At 44.0% G+C, this 23,637-nt stretch overlaps 1 protein-coding gene across 1 annotated transcript in view; it reads right to left on the bottom strand.

Moving 5' to 3' along the window:
• NKAIN2 (sodium/potassium transporting ATPase interacting 2) overlaps positions 1–23,637 on the bottom strand; it is a 1,127,517-nt gene that overhangs the window by 624,900 nt on the left and 478,980 nt on the right. The window lies entirely within an intron of this gene.

Consider the following 23,637-nt stretch of genomic DNA (forward strand, 5'->3'; position numbering starts at 1 on the left):
GTTTGGGCCACGGAAAATGTCATTGTTCTGTATTGTACTCACCCAAGTGTTTAATACAGTGCTCTGCCCATAGTATGCTTTTAATAAATACTATTGATCGACAAGTTGATTAAAGCTAATGATAAAGAGTTTCTGGTTGAGGTGGAGATCGACGGTTCATCACTCGAGGTTTCTGAGGTGTGGGGAGGAGTGGGATGAACTTTTTTTAGAAAAATCAAATGAGCAGCAGAGTGAAGACTGAAAGAGGGAGAGACAGGTGGCAGGAAGGTCAGCGAGCAAGCTAATGCAATAGTTAAGGCAGAGTATAATAAGTGTTTGGATCGGCATGGTAGCAGTTTGGATGGTGAAAAAGGGGTGTATTCTAGAGATGTCAGGAAGGTAAAACTGATGGGATTTAGCGACAGACTGATTACGCAGGTTGAATGAGAGAGGCAGAAACTCCTCGCAGTCAATTTCAAGGCACTTTATCAGGTCTTTCCCTCCTACGTAACTTCACTCTTCTCCTACTAACACCCAGTGGGTCCATTTGGCTTTCCTAACACTAACCTACTTACTGTGCCTCAATCTCACCTCTCTTGGTGCAGACAGACCATTTGCTCACACCCTCTCTGAACTCCCTCCCCCTATATCCAACTGACCACAGGTTTCCCCATCTTCAAAGCCCTACCGAAAATCACATCGCCCCCAAGAATCATCCCTGACTAGTCTTTTATTTACACATTCTATTCTCCCTCTCTTCTACATCACCTATGCACTGGGGAAAGTACCCTTTGAGCTCTTTGATAATTACTCCACCCCAACTCCCACAGCACTTATATACATATCCTTATACTCTGATGCTTCCCCTATTTTGTACTTTATATTAATGCAATAGTTGCGGTATTTGTTAAGCGCTTACTATGTGCCAGGCACTGTACTAAAGGACTGGGGTAGATACAAATTGGTCAAGTTGGACATAGTTCCTTTCTCACATGGAGCTCAGAGTCTTAATCCACATTTTTAGAGAAGACATATTGAGGCACACAGAAGTGAGGTGACTTGCCCAAGATCAAAAAACATTCATTCATTCAATAGTATTTATTGAGTGCTTACTATGTGCAGAGCACTGTACTAAGTGCTTGGAATGTACAAATCAGCAACGGATAGAGACAATCCCTGCCCATTGACGGGCTCACAGTCTAATCGAACAAGAGGCAGAATCAGGATTAGAACCCAGGTCCTTCTGAATCTCAGGTCCTTGCTCTATCCACTGGGCCACACTGCTTCTCCACTTAATGTCTCCTCCGCTAGACTGTAAGATCCTCAAGGGCAAGGATCTTGTCTATCAACTCTGTTGTATCATAATCTCCCAACTTCATAGTAATCATGAAGTACTCTGCTCACAGTAATCATCCAGTAAATACCACTGATTACCAAATGTAGGAGACAAGTCACCTTCTAGTAGAACAGAGAAGTGCTGCAAGAAACAAAAAAAAAGCCCACAACTCTTGTGTGCATACAACATTGGGGCATTTCACACATCACTCGCTTATTACTCTCCCCTAGGTTGCTGAGAGTTCCAGAATTCCATTATCTGGACCACTATCTGTTCTTACTTCTAATATACTGCATCAGTAGTATTCATCAGGCCCCTACTATGTGCAGGACATTGCGTTAAATAGTAAAGCAGCGTGGCTCAGTGGAAAGAGCCCGGGCTTTGGAGTCAGAGTTCATGGGTTCGAATCCTTGCTCCGCCACTTGTCAGCTGTGTGACTTTGGGCAAGTCACTTCACTTCTCTGTGCCTCAGTTGGCCTCATCTGTAAAATGAGGATTAACTGTGAGCCTCACGTGGGACAACCTGATTACCCTGTATCTACCCCAGCGGTTAGAACAGTGCTCTGCACATTGTAAGTGCTTAACAAATACCAACATTATTATTATTATAATTATTAAAATAGAAGTAGAAGACAGTGTTCCTGACCACAAAAGTTTAAAATCAAATAGGTGAAATACTCACCTAAATATTTGGAGGTACTGTTAAAGGCTCCTTAACCCCATTTGGACAATTCAATAAGGATATGGCCAGTGGTCCATAGGTTAATTAAAAGTTAAAATATTTGCTAAGAATAAAGCATATATGGCTAGGCTCAAAGTCCACAAATTCTAGACTAGAACAACATAAGTAAATATTTCACCTTGCACTAAATATACAGCCATGCATTCATTATCATAAATACAGATGTTTCCCAAGCTGGTGCTGACTGCATTCCAGCAATGATGCCTGCTTGTATTTTATTGCAGTCTTAAAACATCTCACTTGTTCATTTGAAAAGCACTTTTCTGCAAATTATAGAAGCACATTCTACTTTGAAGTCTTGGCAATTTTTGCTGTGGTAGGATAATGAAACACAGCAAATGGGAGAAGATAAGCTGAAGAATGTAAGCTTCTTGGGGACAGCGTGGCCTAATGAAAAGAGCACATGCCTGAGAGTCAACGGATCTGGGTTCTAATCCTAGCTCTGCCACCGGCCTGCTGTGTGACCTTGGTCAAGTCGCCTAACTTCCCTGTGCCTCAGTTCCCTCAATACATATTCTTATTCCTACTTGGACTGTGAGCCTCATGTGAGACCTGATTATCTTGCATCTACTCCAATGCTTAATACAGTGCTTGACACATAGTATGCACTTAAATACCACAGTTATTATTTTTATTACTACTAATAATACTTTTCTTGTATTGTTCTTTCTCAAACACTTAGTACAGTACTTTATACACAGTAACTGCTCAATAAATACCACTAATTGAATTTGACCCGTTTCATGCTGAATCAGAGCCACCCTGTGACTCATTTTCAACATAATGAAGTTTGATGTGGAAGTCAAGAGAAGAGTTCTTAACTGAAAAGATGGTTCTGTCTAAAAATAGGATGAGGAAGAATTAATGGTTCAGGAAAATAGTTGGAATATCTCAGGACACAGTATTTTGGGTGATGAAAAATAAATCACTAACCTTTCAATCTTTTGAATGTGGAGCTCTAAGTGTGAGTGGTGGGAACCGTTATGAAATGCAGAGTCTCTGCACATGTAACCAAAGACATTCCAATGAGCCAAAATAGATTTCCAATGTTCTTTACTTGCTAAACATGTCTACCAAATGAATTGTCCTCTGCCAAGTGCTAAGTACAGTGTTCTGCACACAGCAAACACTAAAGAGCGCTCACTGATTGATTTCCCTCCTCCCTTCCTTCAAAAGCCTCAGAAGTGTCACTCCTCCAATAGCCCCTTCCCTGATTAATCCCACCATCCATTTATTTATGCCTCTCATCAGCAATCCTACATTTGAATGTTTACAAATTGAATGATCAGCTAATTCACTGGGTTTTTTTCACATCTTACTCTTAACTATGGCCAATTCATTAATGTAGGTGTTCGGTTTCTCCCAAGAAATAATAATGATAATGATGGCATTTGTTTAGCACTTATTATGTACCAAGCACTGTTCTAAGCACTGGGATAGATAACAACATAATCAGGCTGTCCCACACAGGGCTCACAGTCTTAATCCCCATTTTCCAGATGAGGGAACTGAGGCACAGATAAGTAAAGCAACTTGCCCAAAATTACACAGCTGATAAGTGGCAGAGGCGGGATTAGAATCCATGACCTCTGACTCCCAAGCCCAGACTCTTTCCACTAAACCACGGTGCTTCTCAATAATAATGATGGTATTTGTCAAGCGCTTACTATGTGCCAAGCACTGGAGGAGATTAAAGGTCATCATGTTGTCCCACGTGGGCCTCACGGCATTAATCCCCATTTTACAGATGAGGTGACTGAGGCCCAGTGAGGTGACTTGCCCAACGTCACCCAGCTGACATGTGACAGAGGCAGGATTAGAACCCACGACCTCTGCCTCCCAAACTCGGGCTCTTTCCACTGAGCCACGCTGCTTAGGCGCATCTTTTACTGAAGCAGCATCTTGTATTGAAGCAGTGTGGCCTAATGGATAGAGCACAGGCCTGGGAGTCAGAAGGTGCTGGGTTCTAATCCCGGTCCAGGTGTGACTTTGGTCAATCAGTCCATTTCTCTGTGACTCAGTTCCCTCATTGAAGCAGCGTGGCTCAGTGGAAAGAGCCCGGGCTTGGGAGTCAGAGGTCATGAGTTCGAATCCCAGCTTTGCCACTTGGCAGCTGTGTGACTGTGGGCGAGTCACTTAACTTCTCTGTGCCTCAGTTACCTCATCTGTAAAATGGGGATTAACTGTGAGCCTCACACGGGACAACCTGATTACCCTGTATCTACCTCAGCACTTAGAACAGTGCTCGGCACATAGTATGCGCTTAACAAATACCAACATTATTATCTGTAAAGTGGGGATTAGGATGGGGAGTCCTCAGTGAGACAGGGACTGTGCCCAACCCAATTATCTTGTATTTACACCAACACTTAGAACATTGCCTGGCACAGAGTAAGTGCTTAACAAATATCATTATTGTTGTTATTATTATTACTCTGCCTGTTTTAAAATGTCTTGTACAGTACCACAGGAGTCCCACAATTAATAGCGTTTGTACTGACACTGATACTGAGTGTTCTGCTCCAGGTTCATAATAATAATAATAATATTTTTTATGGTATCTGTGAAGCATTTAGAGCACTAAGCACTGTACTAAGCACTGGGGTAGATAAGATAATCAGGTCGGACACCATCCCTGTCCCACATGTGGCTCCCATCCTAAGTCGGAGGGAGAACAGGCTTTCGATCCCCATTTTACAGATGAGGAAATGGAGGTACAGAGATGTGAAGTGACTTGCCCAAGGCCACACAACAGACAAAGGATGGAACCAGAATTAGAACCCAGATCCTCTGTCTCCTAGGCCTGTGTCGTTCCTCTAGGCTATGCTGTCTCAAGTTCCTGGTTGCCAATGTTGCTCTAGGGCTATGTTTAGAGGCTTTACTGATTTCAAGGAAATGCCAAACAAGCTTGCTTCCAACCAGCAGTACTGCAGGAAAAGCCCACCAGTGAGGAAGTAAAGAGCAGCATGAATCAATAAGAAAATCGAAAAGGAAAAGCTCACACTAGCAACCCACCACGTCCTAAATAATATCTTTTTATACAATAAAATAACCTGCACTTGGGCAGATGTTCACACCGCAGGGGTACCCCAAAACACCAGCTATAATGAAACGAGAGAGAGAGAGAGAGATCACAAAATGTGTAAAAATCCTACAGGTCTGGGCATGGCACTGAAGGAAATAAATTCTACAAAGGGCAGCCTTGGTCCTATAGGGTAAATGGGATAGATAGTGGGCTATTTTACAAAGATCACAGCTATCGCATCCAAAACTCTCTGAAACTACAGGTAGGTCATTGCTCAAGGGGCAATCGTACCATGTCTGTGACAAATCGATCAATCGGTCACTCGTATTCACTGAGCGCTTTCTGTATGGAAAGCAGTCTACTAAGCGCTTGGGAGAGTACATTGTAACAGAGTTGGTAGACGCGTTCCCTGCCCACAAGAAGCTTACGGTCTTGATGGGGAGACATATTAATATGAATGAATTATAGATATGATTCATGACAGACATAATAAATTACAGCTATATAGAAAGAACGATATGATGAATGTAGGTGAGTAGGGTTACAGTCTGTATTTCACCTAAAGAATAAAGAAGGATCTCTGAAACAATATTTTAGATATTTAGATATTTTAGAGGGGAAGTTAAGCATCTTCTAAATAAATATTAACTGCCTAGTAGGTGCCATTAGTCAATGGTTTAATATGAACAGAGCACTATACAGAGAGTATTATCTGTGCAGAGGACTGAAATGATTACCTACTGATTGCAGAATATGGTACTTGCCCCCTCCCACCTCACATCCCTTCTCTCCTTCTAGAGTCCAGCCCAGACATTCCATTGAGAAGCAGCGTGGCTCAGTGGAAAGAGCACGGGCTTTGGAGTCAGAGCTCATGAGTTCGAATCCCGGCTCTGCCACTTGTCGGCTGTGTGACTGTGGGCAAGTCACTTAAGTTCTCTGTGCCTCAGTTCCCTCATCTGTAAAATGGGGATTAAGACTGTGAGCCCCACGTGGGACAGCCTGATTCCCCTATGTCTACCCCAGTGCTTAGAACAGTGCTCGGCACATAGTAAGCGCTTAACAAATACCAACATTATTATTCCTCTGCCACCGCTCACCTCCTCACTGGGCCTCGTTCGCTCCTGTCCCACTGTCGGCCCCACCCCATGTCCTACCTCTGGCTTGGAAGCCCTCCCTCCTCACTGCCGCCAAACTAACTCTCTTCTCCCTTTCAAAGCCCTACTGAGAGTTCACCTCCTCCAGGAGGCCTTCCCAGAATGAACCCCCTTTTTCTTCTGCTTCTCCTCCCCTCCCCATCACCCCGACTCCCTCCCTCTGCTCTACCCCCTCCCCTCTCACAGCACTTGTTTATATATGTACATATTTATTATTCTATTCCTTTTATTAATGAGGTGGACATGTCTATTATTCTATTTATTCATATTGATGCTATGGATGCCTGTTTACTTGTTTTGATGTCTGTCTCCCCGCCTTCTAGACTGCGAGCCCCTTGCTTGTCAGGGATTCTTGCTGAATTGTACTTTCCAAGTGCTTAGTACAGTGCTCTGCACGCAGTAAGCACTCGATAAATAAGACTGAATGGATGAATGAAGATACACATTAGTAAAAGCACATAGTGCAGTGTTTTGCACAGAGTAAGTATTCACTAAATATGTTTGAACGCATGAATAAGTCTCAACTTGTGCTGTTGAGGAGCTGACATAAGATGTGATGTCGTAGTATTTCTTAATTTTTTTATCCTAAATGAAGAGGTAAAGGGTGGAGGGGGGGAGAAAGGAGAGAGACAGAGAGAGAGGGAGAGATAGAGAGAGAGAGAAAGAGAAAAAGAAAGAGAGACACCCACAGACAGGTTCTTATGATCTCTGCCAGAACTCTTGGGATCCAAGAGAGACTAACCATGAAGTGGCCTTCAGGCTACTCAGTCATAGTATTGTTTTATTAAGCATTTCCCATTTGCAGAGACACGCAGTTCCATTAGACTGTAAGCTCGTTTTCGGTAGGGAATGTGCCTATCAACTCTGTTATATTGTACTCTCCCAAATGCTTAATAAGTGCCCTGCACACAGTAAGCGCTCCATTAAACACCATTGACTGGAATTGGACTTGGTCCCTGACCCTTGGGGACTGACAGATCTTTGTTCATTTTAAGACAATAATAGCAGTCCCCGATAATAGCAATATTGAAAATAGTAACCACTCAAGACATGCATGTTATCCTGTAAATGATGATTGTATGCTTGCGACTCTTGATTTTTTGGTTATTTTAAGGGTGAGGTAAATTGTACTTGCTTCTTTCTTCCACTAGAGTAGAAGTGTCTCAAAGGTAGGAAATGGAGATTAAGACTGTGAGTTCCATGTAGGACATGGGCTGTGTCACATCTGATTATCTTGTATCTAGCCTAATGCTTAATACAGTGCCCGGCACATAGTAAGTGCTTAACAGGTACCGTTAAAAAAAAAGCTTAGGGATGGGCTATCTGACACTCCTAACTCAATCAGTCAACAAATCAATGGCCTTTACTGAATGCTAATTGTTTGCGGAGCATTTTACTAAGCCCTTGGAAGAGAACACAAGAAGCAGTGTGGCCTAATGGAAAGAGCACGGGCTTAGGAGTCAGAAGACCTGGGTTTTAACCCCAGCACTACTCATTACTTGCCTGCTGTGTGACCTTAGGTTAGTCACTTAGCTTCTCTATGCCTCAGTCACCTCATCTGTGAAATAGGGATTAACACTGTGAACCCCATGTGGGACCTGAACTGCATCTACCCCAGAACTTAGTATAGTACCTGGAACGTAGTAAGTGGTTAACAAACACTTTTAAAAAAACAACAACGGAATTGATCCTCCAGACTGTAAGCTCGTTGTGGGAGAGAATATGCCTGATTATTGGAGTACTGTACTCTCCCAAGCTTGCTACAGTGCTTTGCCCACAGTAAGGACTCAATAATTACAATTGAATAAATGAATGAATGAATTAACTCTTCCCACAAGGAGCTAATAGTCCCCTCCATCCCTAACTGTTCTTCTTGGTGGCACAGCGTGGACTGTTCATCCCTGGATTTATCCAAATCCTTTTGTACTTTCTTGAGCCTTTACCCAGTTCCTGGGAGAGGACTTTATACCCAGAGGGCAAAGAAAAATACTTCTGCCTCCTGTCAGTGGAGACCAACACCAGAACTATAATAAAGCTCAACTGTAGGGTGGCCCTTTCTCTTCTGAACAGGGTGACTCATAGTCATGAAAATCGAGATTAAACTATTCATTCATTCAATAGTATTTATTGAGCGCTTACTATGTGTAGAGCACTATACTAAGCGCTTGGAATGAACAAGTCAGCAACAGATACAGTCCCTGCCGTTTGACGGGCTTACAGTCAAATCGGGGAAGACGGACAGACAAGAACAATGGCAATCAATAGAGTCAAACTAAAATGACAGAAAACCACAGACCCTCTGGCATGAATAGCTTGTTTATATAAATGTATCCAGGATACTTCTTTCAACCTCCATCACTAGCCCCACGAACGATGTATGATAGACCGTGGGCAGAGCCGTCTCTATAACACCGTGAGCCAGTGCAACTCCATCTCACTGGGAAAGAATTGCATGTTACCAAATGAATGGCTACAGTCTTCTGGTGACTTAAAGGGATTATATAAATTTCTATTAGGGACCGAGCCTCTCGATAAACAGCAAAACCAGAGTCTGTGAAATGATAGTGGACAAATGTGTGTGACGCAGTTTCCACCCTCGAACATTAGTGTCTTGAATGTGGCATCGCATATGTAATCCAATGGCACTGACCTGAGTCTGTTCACCTACAATGGTACCAGTGCAAATCAGTAGAATAGTAATATTAATAGTGGTATTTGTTGAGCGCTTACTATATACCAAGCTCTGTACTAAGCACTGGGATAGATACAAGCAAAATGGATTGGAACAATCTGACCCACATGGGGCTCACCCTCTCAATCCCCATTTTACAGATGAGGTAACTGAGGCACAGAGAAGTGAAGTGACTTGCTCAAGGTCACACAGCAGAGAAGTGGCAGAGCTGGGATTTGAACCCATGACCTTCTGACTCCCAGATCCGTGCTCTATCCACTTCACTATGCTGCTTCTCCAAAAAGAAAAAAAAAAAACAGTTAAGCCCTTACATGTGCCAGGCACTGTTCAAAATGCTGGGGTGGATACAAGGTAATCAGGTTGAACTTAATCCATCTTCCACGTGGGGCTCACAGTTTCAATCCCTATTTTACAGATGACATAACTGAGGCCCAGAGAAGTGAAGTGGCTTGTCCAAGGTGACACAGCAGAGAAATGGCAGAGCTAGTACTAGAACCCTGTTCCTTCTGACTCCCAGACCTCTGCTCTATCCACGAGGCTACGCTGCTTCTCAACTATAAGAACAACAATGGCACCTACATGCTAATGAGCATTTGCTCCTGCTAAACAGAGACGGCCTCTAGTCTTGGTTCATTCAGCAATTACGGGTCCCAATTTCAAGAGAAATGTGTATTCCTGGGAACATGTCTTATACCATCTTTTGAAATGGCCTGATGACTCATTCAGGCTTTGCTGCAGCCTATAAGGAGTTTTTGATAAACAGGAGTAGACTATTCCTTTCTTTCCGTGAGTTCTTTCACAGTAGAAATTGAGGATGTGGGAGTGGAGTGGGAACGTGAAGAAGTTTCTGGGGTTGGGTTGACATTTTATCTGCCGTCTCCCCTTTTTCCTTCATTGACATCAGTCCTGAGCATTTTAAAAATGGGATGTAACACAAACACTAACATACACAGACACACACACATCAAAAATGCTGTAGGGTACCTTGCAATTTCACCCAGAGAAGTCACAGTGGAGGGCATAAAACACCAATCAGTTAGTTCACTAATTGCTTGGGCTGAACAAATTCTGCCCTGGAGCACACACTCATCCTTCTAATTCCACTGTCCTCACCTCTGTTGAAAGGTTTCTTTAGCTGCGAAGGCTAAACTGATCATTATTAGGAAAGGAAAGGAGAAAAAAAATCTTTACGACCTATTTAGAACCCATTTAAGCTCCGTGCAGTCTAAATTCTGAGCCAAATTAGCTAAAAACTTGGATATTTCAAGAGTGTTCTTCCTTGGCAAAGTTTACGCTTCCAGACCCGAGCTCTTAAGAATCACAAGACTGTTTAGAAACTCAGTCTGTATCAGATGGCTTTTTTTTTACAAAGTATGAAATGCTGAAAGGTGATGAACTAAGAGTTAGAGGAATAAGCCATATAGATTAAATGTCATTCTAAACGCTAGGGGTAAAACCTTAGGGTGAAAGAGAGCAAAGACAATATCTGAAAAGTGATTTGAGACGTTTGCACAAAGTACCTCCAGGTCTCTCTGTTCCTAATTAATGTGTCTCAGATGTAGAAGTTTAATTGAGGTAAAAGTTGGGATTGGAAACAACCTGAAAGAAGGGTGGATGTGCTAAAGGAAACTACAGCACCACTGTTTCAAAAGCTCTTGAATCACATCTCCGAGCCCCGTATGAAGCATCTTAAGGTTTTCCATGGAAAGAAGAGAAGGAAGGGTCAAGTAGCGAAGGAGCGTGGCCTAACTGAAAGAACGTGGGGACCAACATTTCTCCCATGTCCTGCCTCTGGCCTGGAACGCCTCACTCTTCATATCCGACAGACAATTGCTCTCCCCCACTTCGAAGCCTTATTAAAGACACATCTCCTCCAAGAAGCTTTCCCTGACTAAGCCCTCCTTTCCTCTTCTCCCATTTCCTTCTGTGTTGCGCTGACTTGCTCCCCTTATTCATCCTCCCCACTAGCCCCTCAGAACTTATGTACGTATTTGTAATTTATTTATTCATATTAATGTGGGTCACCCCCTCTATACCTTTAGTCGCTGTGGGCAGGGAATGTGTCTGTTTACTGTTATATTCGTCATGATAATAATCATGATAATTGTGGCATTTGTTAACTGCTTACTGTGTGTCAGGCATTCAACTAAGCACTGGGATGGATGCAAGCAAATCGGGTTGGACATAGTCCCCGTCCCACCTGGGCTCACAGTCTCAATCTCCATTTTACTGATGAGGGAACTGAGGCAAAGAGAAGGGAAGTGACTTGCCCAAGGCCACAAAGCAGACAAGTGTTGGAGTGGAATTAGAACCCATGACCTTCTGATTCCCAGACCTGTGCTCTATCCTCTACACCATGCTGCTTCCCCATGTACTTTCCCAAGTGCTTAGTACAGTTCTCCACACACGGTAAGCACTCAATAACTATGATCGACTGACTTGGGATCTAATCCCAACTCCTCTGCTGTGTGACCTTGGACAAGTCACTTCACATCTCTGTGCCTCAGTTACCTCATCTATAAAATGGGGATTAAGGCTGTGAGCCCCCATGTGGGACATAGACTCTGTCTAACTTTAATACACCCCAGTGCTTAAATCAGTGCCTGGCACATAGTGAGTTCTTACAAATACCATGGAAAAGTGAAGGGTTTCTGATGCAAGTCCACCTCCTCCTAATTTTCAGTAATTTTCCACCACACGCCCTCACTTCCATTAATCCTTCCACTGAAGCCTAACCATATACTTTTGTGAGAGGGCTGAGTGGTGGCTTCATGAAGATCTGGAGCACTTCTTTATTCAATCAATAAAATGATCAATAATATTGACTAATAAGAGCACCACACTGAATGTGAAATGTTGTAGCAAGCACTGGGAAGAATACAGTAGAGCAAGAGACTCAGTTCCTGCCCCTCAAAGAGCTGACATTCTGAGAAGGAGACTGACAAATGCAAGTTATTTACAAATAGTAGAAGCAGGATCAAGAGATAAATAATAATACCATCAAAAATGATAATAATAACCGTGATATTTGTTAAATGAATATAAGAGAGAGTAAGTTCTAAGAATGGCTGCTGAATATACATGATCTGAGAAGGAAGAATTTGATCAGAGATTGTGTGGGGATGAAAACTGTGAGCCCCACTGGGACAACCTGACAACCTTGTATCTACTCCAGCACTAAGAACAGTGCTGGGCACATAGTAAGCGCTTAGCAAATACCATCATTATTATTCAAGAAAAAAGAAGCAGCATGGCCTAGTGGATAGAACACAGACCTGGAAGGCAGAAGGACCTGGGTTCATTCAGTAGTATTTACTGAGCACTTACTATGTGCAGAGCACTGTACTAAGTGCTTGGATTGTACAAATTGGTAACAGATAGAGACAGTCCCTGCCCTTTGACCGGCTTACAGTCTCCAAGCTCCACCACCTCTCTGCTTTATGACCTTGGCGAAGTCATTTCACTCACTTTGCGCCTCAGTTATCTAATCCGTAAAATGAAGACTACAACTGTACACTCCATGTGGAAAATGGACCCAACCTGATTATCTTGTATCTACCCCAGGCCTTAATACAGTGCCTCGTACACAGTAAGTTTTAAAAAGACACTATAAAAAACAAACCATACCAATAAGAAATACTTCCATGACCTTGTTTTAATTAGGAGTCATATGGGAAAAGCCAGAGTTTAAATAAAATGTGCATGCTACAAGTGAATAAATACTAATGCATCACTTACTTTAAATTAAATACTACTAGGATCTGTTGCCTCTCCAGAGCTTCTGGGAACCAAAGCAATTTCTACTCAGACAAAGGAGTTAAAGCAGCAAGAAGCAGCCTGAATAAAGGCTACAGACAGAATGTAGGGCCACTGTCTGAGGATCGGCAGAAAAAGTAAAAACTCTCCGATCTAGGGAGACCAGAAGGTTGAGATTCATTCCTTCATTCAATTGTATTTATTGAGAACTTACTGTATGCAAAGTACCATATAAGCACTTGGGAGAGTACAATACAAGAACAAATAGACACTTTCCCTGCACTAAACGAGCTCACTGTTTAGTGGGGGTGAGAAGGAAGGAAGGAAGGAAGGAAGGAAGGAAGGAAGGAAGGAAGGAAGGAAGGAAGGAAGGAAGGAAGGAAGGAAGGAAGGAAGGAAGGAAGGAAGGAAGGAAGGAAGGAAGGAAGGAAGGAAGGAAGGAAGGAAGGAAGGAAGGAAGGAAGGAAGGAAGGAAGGGTGAAAGAGAGAGAGAGAGAAAGAAAGAGAGAGAGGGAAAGAGAGAGAGAAAGAGAGAGAGAGAGAAAGAGAGAAAGAAAGAAAGAAAGAAAGAAAGAAAGAAAGAAAGAAAGAAAGAAAGAAAGAAAGAGAGAGAGAGAGAAAGAAAGAAGAGAGAGAGAGAGAAAGAAAGAAAGAAAGAAGAAAGAAAGAAAGAAAGAAAGAAAGAAAGAAAGAAAGAGAGAGAGAGAGAGAGAGAGAGAGAGAAAGAAAGAAAGAAAGAAAGAAAGAGAAAGAAAGAAAGAAAGAAAGAAAGAAAGAAAGAAAGAAAGAAAGAAAGAAAGAAAGAAAGAAAGAAAGAAAGAAAGAAAGAAAGAAAGAAAGAAAGAAAGAAAGAAAGAAAGAAAGAGAAAGAAAGAAAATACAGATACATATGTATATGCTATGGGGCTGGGATAGGTTTGAAATCAAAGTGAAACTGAATTACTTTCCTCCAAGTCCCAAAACACGAGGACAAAGGGGTATTTTAGCTAGAAGGTGGTAGTGCAAAGGGTTTTCCAATGGATTGGTGCATTTTGCACTATAACACGTCAGACAAAATCTTTCAAGGTGTATACTGTACCTCCCAAGTGCACAGTATAGTGCTTGGCCCTCAGTAAGCCCTCAACAAATATGACATTGATTGACTGATGAGGTGTTAAATTGCTGTACATAGTGGCTCATGATCACCCGTCTCCAATGTTTAAATTATAAGGTCACCTCATCATTGGGCCAGGGGACGATGCTGGGAAAGAGGGAGGAAGTGAACTAACCTGACTGTGGTTGCATGGAATGGAGGACATGAGTTGTCTAATGGTATTTAATTATGGTATTTGTCAAGTGCTTTCTATATACCTAGCACTCTTCTAAGTGCTGGGGGAGTTACAAGTTAATCAGGTTGGACACAATCCTGTCTCACCAGAGGCTCACACTCTTAATTCCCATTTTACAGATGAGGGAATTGAGTTCAGAGAAATGAAGTGACTTGCCCATGATCACACAGCAGACAGGTGGCAGAGCCCAGGTCCTTCTGACTCCTAGGCCCATGTTTTATCCACTAAGCCATGTTGTTTCTCTACCATATGTCTACTGGGGACTCAGGTGTGCATGTGAGCGTTTTCCTCAACTCTGCTCCAGAGCAGCAATCTAGAGTGGGGAAGCCCTTTCTTCCTCTGCTCTCAGGGATTAAGACTGTGAGCCCTATGATGGACAACCTGATTACCTTGTATCTGCCCCAGCGCTTAGCACTGTGCTTGGCACATAGTAAGCTCTTAACAAATACCGTAATTATTATTATCACTTATTATCAAAGCAAGTGTCTCCCTGCCAGACTCCGGAACCTCTAGCCTCAGCCTCGGGATTGGTGGAAGGGAGAATATTAATAATTAATAATAATTATAGTATTTGTTAAGTGCTTACTATGTGCCAAGCACTCTTCTAAGCACTGGTGTAGATACAAGCAAATCGTGTTGGATGCAGTCCCTGTCCCATGTGGGGCTCACATTTCAATCCCCATTTCACAAAGTAGCAACTGAGGCCCAGAGAAGTGAAGTGACTTGCCCAAGGTCACACAACAGATAAGTGGAGGAGTTGGGATTAGAACTCACGACCTTCTGACTTCCAGGCCCATGATCTATCCACTTGGCCAAAGATTGTCCACTTGGCCAAAGAGTGGCCAAGAGTTTGTTTTCTTTTTAAAAAATAAGTAAATAACAACAAAAAAAAAATCTCCTGTGAACAGCAGTGGTTTGGGGAGGGTTGACCCTTGGGCTGGAAAATGCTGTAGCCACTTCCATGCTTCCATCATGACTGCAAAGATAAATAATAATGATAATAATAATAATAATAATATGGCATTTATTAAGGGCTTACTCTGTGACGAGCACCGTTCTAAGCAGTGGGGTGGATACAAGTAAACCAAGCTGGACACAGTCCCTGTCCAATGTAGGCTCACAGTCTCATCTCCATTTTACAGATGAGGTCACTGAGGCCCTGAGAAGTGAAGTGACTTGGCCAAGGTCATGCAACAGACTAGTGGTGGAGCCGGTTTTTGAACCCATTACCTTCTGACTCCCAGGTCCGTGATCTACACCATGCTGCTTCCCCTGGGTGTGCGGGTGCATTTGTGAGTTGGGGGAATAGTTATATTACATGAATGTCAGTAGTAGATGGTGCCATGTTGGGAGGTAATCCACGTTGGGTGGTAATTGAACTCCTTCTATTAGGGACTGTAGGACCGATAGGACGCTCAGACAATTTCTGAATCCAACCAAACACCTGTTATGCAAATTGCATCCCTTTCACCTCCCTGTTCACATCAACCAAAAGAAACGCTTCACGTAGCAGGTGACAACCATATGGACTTTGTTCCCAAAGAAAACTGTGCATGCAGAAAATACCAAGAGGTGTGAGAAGGATTTGGAGGGAAGATGGGACAAGGAGTCCAAAATGAGTCACTCAAGGCAGATTTGGAGATGGAGAGGGGAAGGTTAGGGGGGTTTAAAGGTCCATCCCGAACACCGTGGGTGGGTGAGTGGCCAGAGTAGCCATTTTTATGCAGTTCCTTCAAGCGTCTTTGACCCCTGTCAGAGCTGGAATATGGGATTGCATGGCTCAAAGGTCTGACCAAAATGGCATTGCTAATTTAACCTGATTCGTTGCACCCACCACAGCGTTTAGTACAGTGACTGGCACATAGTAAGGGTTTAACCCATACCACCACGATTACTGCTTCTGGTATTTACGAATCCAGGGAAGGTGTGATGGCTTTCATGGGCACCGGACCTTTTTACTTGTTCTGATGCGTATATACATTCCAAGTGCTTAGTACAGTGCTCTGCACATAGTAAGCGCTCAATAAATACTATTGAATGAATGAATGAATATCTATAATTCTATTTATTTACGTTGATGCCATTGATGCCCGATTACTTGTTTTGATGTCTGTCTCCCCCCTTCTAGATTGTGAGCCCGTCGTGGGCGGGGATCATCTCTTTGTTGCTGAATTGTACTTTCCAAGAGTTTAGTACAGTGCCCTGCACATAATAAGCACTCGATAAATACGACTGAATGAAGGAAAGAATGAATAAATAAATGACAGGTTACTGGGGAAAAATTCAGGAATTTAAAATTATATATTCACTGGAACTAACATCATAGAGGGAGGCTATCCCTCAGTTCTTCCAAGTATTCTGGGGTCAATGGAGGGGAGACTGGATGGACCACTGGTTTGACACAGTAAAGATGTTGCTTATGTTTTTATGTTCTTCATCAATCATTTTCAGGGAACAAGAGCAGATACTGTAAAATTGATACCGTGGAGGAACTGAAGGACAAAGTCACCACTATTTAGCACGAAGGGAGAACACGAAAGCTTAGAGGATAGAGCACTGGCCTGGGTGTCAGAAGGACTTGAGTTCTAATCCTGACTCTGCCACTTGTTTGCCGTGGGCCCTTAGGCCAGCCATCTCTAGACAGTAAGCTTTTCCTCTAAACTGTAAGCTCTTTGTGGGCAGGAAATATATCTATTGTTATAGTGTTTTCTCCCAAATACAGTGCTTCGCACACAGTAAGGACTCTAAATACATTTGGATGAATGAATGAACTTTTTTGAACCCCAGTTTCCTCATCTGTCAAATGGGGATAAAGACTGGTAGCCCCATGTGGGACAGAGACCAAATTCAACCAATTATCTTGTATCTACCCCAGCGCTTAGTACAGTGCCTAACACAAAGTAAGCGCTTAACAAATACCACAGTTTTCATTATTATTATCATTATTATTATTAACATTGTTCACCCAACTCTTTAATTCCTTCCCTTGCTTCCATAATCCCATCTGTCAGGGGCCCATTTAATAATAATAATAATAATAATGGCATTTATTAAGTGTGTACTATGTGAAAAGCACTGTTCTAAGCGCTGCGGGGGATACAAGGTTATCAGGTTGTCCCACTTGGGGCTCAGTCTTAATCCCCATTTTCCAGATGAGGTCACTGAGGCACAGAGAAGTTAAGTGATTTGCCCAAAGTCACAGCTGACTTTGATTAGAACCCATGCTCCCAAGCCCATGCTCTTTTCACTGAGCCACGCTGCTTTATCATCAAACCTTTCCTCTATCAATATGACAATCCAGCTTCCGTCACCTACTGGGGCAAATAAAATCCTACAAAACGTTTTACCAGTGATAGGAGGGGCCGTGTCTAGCTCATCTCAAAACTCCTGAGCACAAAGTGGATGATTCTTCCTTAGGTTCATTAGCCAGGCCAGGGTGGAAACAATATTCTCAACAGATCTATAGGAATGACTGATGTCCCAGGAGAAAGGAGGAAATCCCATTTACTCAGGGGGAATCATTTTGGGGTTGGGGGCTTTGGGGTGGGGAGGAAAGGGAGAGGGAGGAAGGGTGCAGAACAGAGGGGTGATAGGTAGGAAGGAAGTCCCTAAATGCAAACTGTAGCACTAATAATATTAATAATGATGATGACGATAATAATAATGCTGGTATTCATTAAGCTCCGACTATGTGTCTAACTCTGTTCTAAGTGCTGGGGTAGATACAAGCTAATCAGAATGGACACAGTCTTAATCCACATTTTACAGATGCAGTAACTGAGGCCCAGAGAAGTTAAGTCATTTGCCCAAGGTCATAGAGCAGACACTTGGCAGAGCTGGGATGTATTGAGCACTTATTGAATGCAATGCTAGGCACTTGGGAACTAAGTACCTGGGAAGTACTGTACTAAACACTAAATGAGGTACTAAAAACCTTTGATTGACTCATAAGTAGTAATATTTGTTTTAAGTGCTTTTTGTGCACAGAGCTCTGTACTCTGCTGGTAAAGAGTAAACCAGTGGGAATTAGCCACTGTCTAATTGAGGGGTCACAACCTTTGGATAGTTGAGCAGAATCAACCGATGGATCATTTTTCTACAGAAACGTTCAATCCATGTTTCCCCACTCCTAGAAAATCCCCAGGGGTTTCTCATCCACCTCCACATCAAACAAAATCTCCTTACCAACGACTTCAAAGCACTCTATCACACCTTGCTGCTTTTCTACTACAACCCGGTCTTCACACTTTGCTTTTCTAATACTAATTCTAATTTCTAATGCTCTCTGAACCTCAATCCCATCTATCTGGCCTCCAACCTTTTGCCCACTTCCTGCCTCTGGCCTGGAATGCCCTCCCCCTTCATATCCTATTCATTCATTCATTCAATAGTATTTATTGAGCACTTACTATGTGCAGAGCACTGTACTAAACGCTTGGAATGAACAAGTCGGCAACGGACAGAGACAGTCCCTGCCGTTTGATGGGCTTACAGTCTAATCGGGGGAGACAGACAGACGAGAACAATGGCGATAAATAGAGTCAAGGGGAAGAACATCTCGTAAAAACAATGGCAACTAAATAGAATCAAGGCGATGTACAATTCATTAACAAAATAAATAGGGTGATGAAAATATATACAGTTGAGCAGACGAGTACAGTGCTGAGGGGATGGGAAGGGAGAGGGGGAGGAGCAGAGGGAAATGGGGAGAAAAGAGGGTTAAGCTGCAGAGAGGTGGAGGGGGGTGGTAGAGGGAGTAGAGGGAGAAGGGGAGCTCAGTCTGGGAAGGCCTCTTGGAGGAGGTGAGTTTTAAGTAGGGTTTCGAAGAGGGGAAGAGAATCAGTTTGGCGGAGGTGAGGAGGGAGGGCGTTCCGGGACTGCGGGAGGACGTGGCCCGGGGGTCGACGGCGGGATAGGCGAGACCGAAAGACGGTGAGGAGGTGGGCAGCGGAGGAGCGGAGCGTGCGGGGTGGGCGGTAGAAAGAGAGAAGGGAGGAGAGGTAGAAAGGGGAAAGGTGATGTAGAGACTTGAAGCCTAGAGTGAGGAGTTTTTGTTTGGAGCGGAGGTTGATAGGCAACTATTGGAGGTGTTTAAGAAGGGGAGTGACATGCCCAGATCGTTTCTGCAGGAAGATGAGCCGGGCAGCGGAGTGAAGAATAGCCTGGAGCGGGGCGAGAGAGGAGGAAGGGAGGTCAGAGAGAAGGCTGACACAGTAGTCTAGCCGGGATATAACGAGAGCCCGTAGCAGTAAGGTAGCCGTCTGGGTGGAGAGAAAAGGGCGGATCTTGGCGATATTGTAGAGGTGAAACCGGCAGGTCTCAGTGACGGATAGGATGTGTGGGGTGAACGAGAGAGACGAGTCAAGGATGACACCCAGATCGCGGGCCCGAGAGACGGGAAGGATGGTCGTGCCATCCACGGTGATAGGGAAGTCTGGGAGAGGACCGGGTTTGGGAGGGAAGATGAGGAGCTCAGTCTCGCTCATGTAGAGTTTTAGGTGGCGGGCCGACATCCAGGTGGAGACGTCCCGGAGCCGGGAGGAGATGCGAGCCTGAAGGGAGGGGGAGAGGACAGGGGCGGAGATGTAGATCTGCGTGTCATCTGCGTAGAGATGGTAGTCAAAGCCGTGAGAGCGAATGAGTTCACCGAGGGAGTGAGTGTAAATGGAGAACAGAAGAGGGCCGAGAACTGACCCTTGAGGAACTCCAACAGTATCCTACAGACGATTGTTCTCCCGACTTCAAAGTCAAAGTCACTTCTCCTCCAAGAGGCCTTCCCCAATTAGGTCCTTATTTCTTCTCCCACTGTCTTCTGTGTCACCCTTGTACTTGGATTTGCACCCTTTATTTACCCTTCCCTCAGCCCCCCAACACTTCCGTTCATTTATTTATTCGGATTTATGTCTGTCTCCCCCTCTAGACTGTAAGGTCATTGTGGGCAGGAAGCATGTCTACCACTTCTGTTCTTCTTCGCTCTCCCAAGCACTTAGTACAGTGCTTTGCACACAGTAAGTGCTAAATAAATGTTTAATTGAATGGATGGTATTTATGGAGCACTTACAATATGCTGGGAACAGTACTTAGCACTTGCAAAAGTACAATACAATAGAGGTGGTGGACACCATCCCTCCCTACCAGGACTATACAATCTGTAGGAGAGACACACAATAAAATAAATTACAGATAGGGAATGGAGTAAAGTGTAGGGATATGGACATAAATAATGTGGGGCTGGGGTGAGAACCCACAAGCTTTTGGGGCATAAAAACATAAAAGGAAGAAGCAGAAACAAGACGTATTCCCTGTCTACTAGCATTCTGCACTCTAATGAGAGAGGCAGACATATAAATATTCATAAGCAGTGGAATCTTAAAAAAAATGAAACTGAGGGTTCAATCAACTACACATATATACTATACATAAGGGTTGAGAAAAGGCTTGGATTCCAATTCTGGCTCTGCCACTCGTCTGCTCTGTGACCTCGGGCCAGTCACTTAATTTCTTTGTGCTTGTTTCCTCAACTGTAAAATAGGGAGGAAATGTCTATTCTCCCTCCTACTTAGACTGTGAGCCCCATGTGGGACAAGGACTGTGTATGACCTGATTACCCGAGAGTTTGCTACAGTGCCTGGGACATAGTAAGTGCTTAACAAGTACCATTGAAAAGAAAAAAAAAGGTCTAAATTAATACATTAGCACAACAAGGGAAGGGATCTTGTCTACCTACTCGATGTACTGGTCTCTCCCACGTGCTTAGTACAGTGCTCTGCACATTGGAAGCTCTCAATAAAAACTATTGATTGATTGAGGTGGCCGAAGGGGTATAAAATATTTGTATTGCTAATTAGGGAAGCATGAGGAGGTGAAGCACGAAAAAGGAAAAAAGCATTTCATCAGAGGAACGTTAAGGAGTTAAAAAAGAAGAGGAAATGCTACTAATACTGTGGTATCTGCCCTACAAGAATTGGGCTGAAAGAGGAGTGAGACAGATGGAAAATTCCATCGTGGGCTTCATCAACCACCTGTCTCTGTGAGAAACGTAGCTAGCCTTCCAGCTCCACCTGACGGGGTGGTGCGGTGGAAAAGTTGGAGCCGGAAGAGGACGGCCTGTACTCTGGAGCAACGATGCGTGGAGCATCCATCAAGCCCGAGCAACAGGTCGGTGTTCCAGAGGACAACTGGACTGGACCTGCTTCATGAGTTTTAATTGTTGATTAGCAAACCTCAGAAGCTTTAGTTCAAGTGCTTCCCCGAAAGGCAAAGCCTTCCAGAACTCTCCCCGTGACCTCATAATCGACTCCTTCCTGCCAGAAGTCTCATCTGGCAGTGAAGCAAGTACTCTCATGGGAGAGCAGTTACTGTTTTATGGAAAATTGATAAAGTCTCCATAGGACTCTATGTGCAGGGAGAAAGAGATGAAGAACCGTGTCCGAATGAATGCCCTTGTATTCCGCTCTCCGCGAAGTACGACGCTTGCCCGCTGTAAGAGTTTAATCGATGCTATGGATGATTATTGATTGTCATCGACAACCACAGACCTCAAGGACTCCGTAAGCAGCAAAGGTTTATTGCAGAGGAGCAGAAAAGTCCACGGGGGAAGAAGGAAAAGGCTGGACGATCGAATGAGAGGTCCACACGTGGAGGAGGCGGGGTGGCAAAAAGTGTCGGAGGGTGAGGTGGGATCCCCAGAAGGAAGGGAGTCGTGCATTTTCCTGTCCTCCGTCTGGCTGGAACGGGGAGCGGAAGAGGCTATTCGTTCTGGTGACCTGTAATATGAAGATGGATCCGGGCTTCAGTGGCGATGAACTTGGCAGGTTGGCAGTTGCCATCGGGACTCACGGTGGGCAGCATTGCCACAGACTTCCCGCACCTGGGTATCCAGGTGGTGAGAGATGAAGTCAGTGTTCTCGGCCAAAGGATAATGGGTCGCTGACGATTCGTGTTTCACAGCAAATACCGGTGATGTTCACCAGAACGTCACGGTGAGGTGATAATTATGAGCTGAGTCAAATTCTCCAAATGAGGATTTGGAGAAGCAGTGTGGCCTAGTGGATAGAGCAGGGGGCAGGGAGTCAGAAGGAGTTGGGTTCTAATCTGCCACTTCTCTGCTCAGTGACCTTGGGCAAGTCACTTCACTTCTCTCATCTGTAAATTGAGGATGATGACTGTGAGCCCCACAGGGGACAGGGACTCTGTCCAACCTGATTAATGTGTATCTACCCCAGCGCTTAGTACAGTGCCTGGCACAAAGTATGCTCTTAACAAATATCATATAAAAAACAAATCACGGGGCTACTTTCTGAGTTTTACATCCAAAGGACACAACTATTCAGTAAAGACGCAAAGTCCAAAGTGAAATCGATAACACTGACAGTGAGGGAGGTTACAATGAGCCAAGCATTACACTAAGCACTGGGGATAATGCCCGGTTATTAAATGATACTAAGTTCCTGTAGCACAAAGGAACTGAGGGACGTCAACAAGAAAGGCAAGGCAAAAGGCTGATTTAAAAATGAAAAATTCAACAAGACAAAAGAAAACATAACCTTACAGCTTGGTCCTTTGACTTCTGGCTCCAGGGGACAAATGGAACTAGTGGCTTCCCATCACCCCAGGGGCGTCCCATCATCCTAGCCTTGATTTGGGAAGGCTCGGGAAGGAGCTCGGTCTGACCCCAGCTCTAACCCCAGCTCCACTGCATGGATGCTGTGTGACCTTGGGCAAGTCACTTATCTTCTCTCTGCTTCAGTTACCTCATCTGTGAAATGGGGAGAAAATAGTTATTTTCCCTTTATCTTATAGTGAGAGCCCCATGTGGGGCAGGGACTGTGTCCGATCAATTAATCAATCGTATTTATTGAGCCCTTACCGTGTGCAGGGCACTGTACTAAATTCTTGGGAGAGTACAATACCCCACATGTAGTACGGTGTTGGCACATAATAAATACTTAACAAACAAAACAGAGAAGCAGTGTGGCTAAGCGGAAAGAGGTCAGAGGAAAGAGGTGTGGCTTGGGAGTCAGAGGTCATGGGTACTAATCCCGGCTCCGCCACTTGTCTGCTGTGTGACCTTGGGCAAGCCACAACTTCTCTGTGTCTCAGTTACCTCATCTGTAAAATGGGGATTAAGACTGAGAGCCCCACGTGGGACAACCTGATTACCTTGAATCTACCCCAGCGCTTAGAACAGTGTTTGGTACAAAGTAAGCTTTTAGCAAATATCATTATTATTATTCTGCCTGTCCTGAATGCCTGTTGGGATGGGGGCAATAAGGAGTCAGTGGGATAGCTTCTCTCCTTTGCTCTTGGATAGGAAGGTGAGTGATTCCCCTGGCCATCAGAAGCCATTCATTCTGAGAACCCCAAAACTGATTGAGATCACTATCTTTTAATGGTATTTATTGAATGCTTACTGTGTGCAGAGCACTGTACTAAGCGCTTGGAAAGTACAATTCGGCAACAGGTAGGGACAATCTCTATCCAACAACAGGCTCACAGTCTAAAAGGGGGAAACGGAAAACAAAACAAGTAGACAGGCATCAATAGCTGAGGCACAGAGAAGCTAAATGACTCACCCAAGATCACACAACAGACAAATATCAGAGCTGGGAATAGAACCCAGGTC

The sequence above is a fragment of the Ornithorhynchus anatinus genome, chromosome 2 (genome assembly GCF_004115215.2).
Source record: "Ornithorhynchus anatinus isolate Pmale09 chromosome 2, mOrnAna1.pri.v4, whole genome shotgun sequence".
NCBI lineage: Eukaryota > Metazoa > Chordata > Mammalia > Monotremata > Ornithorhynchidae > Ornithorhynchus > Ornithorhynchus anatinus.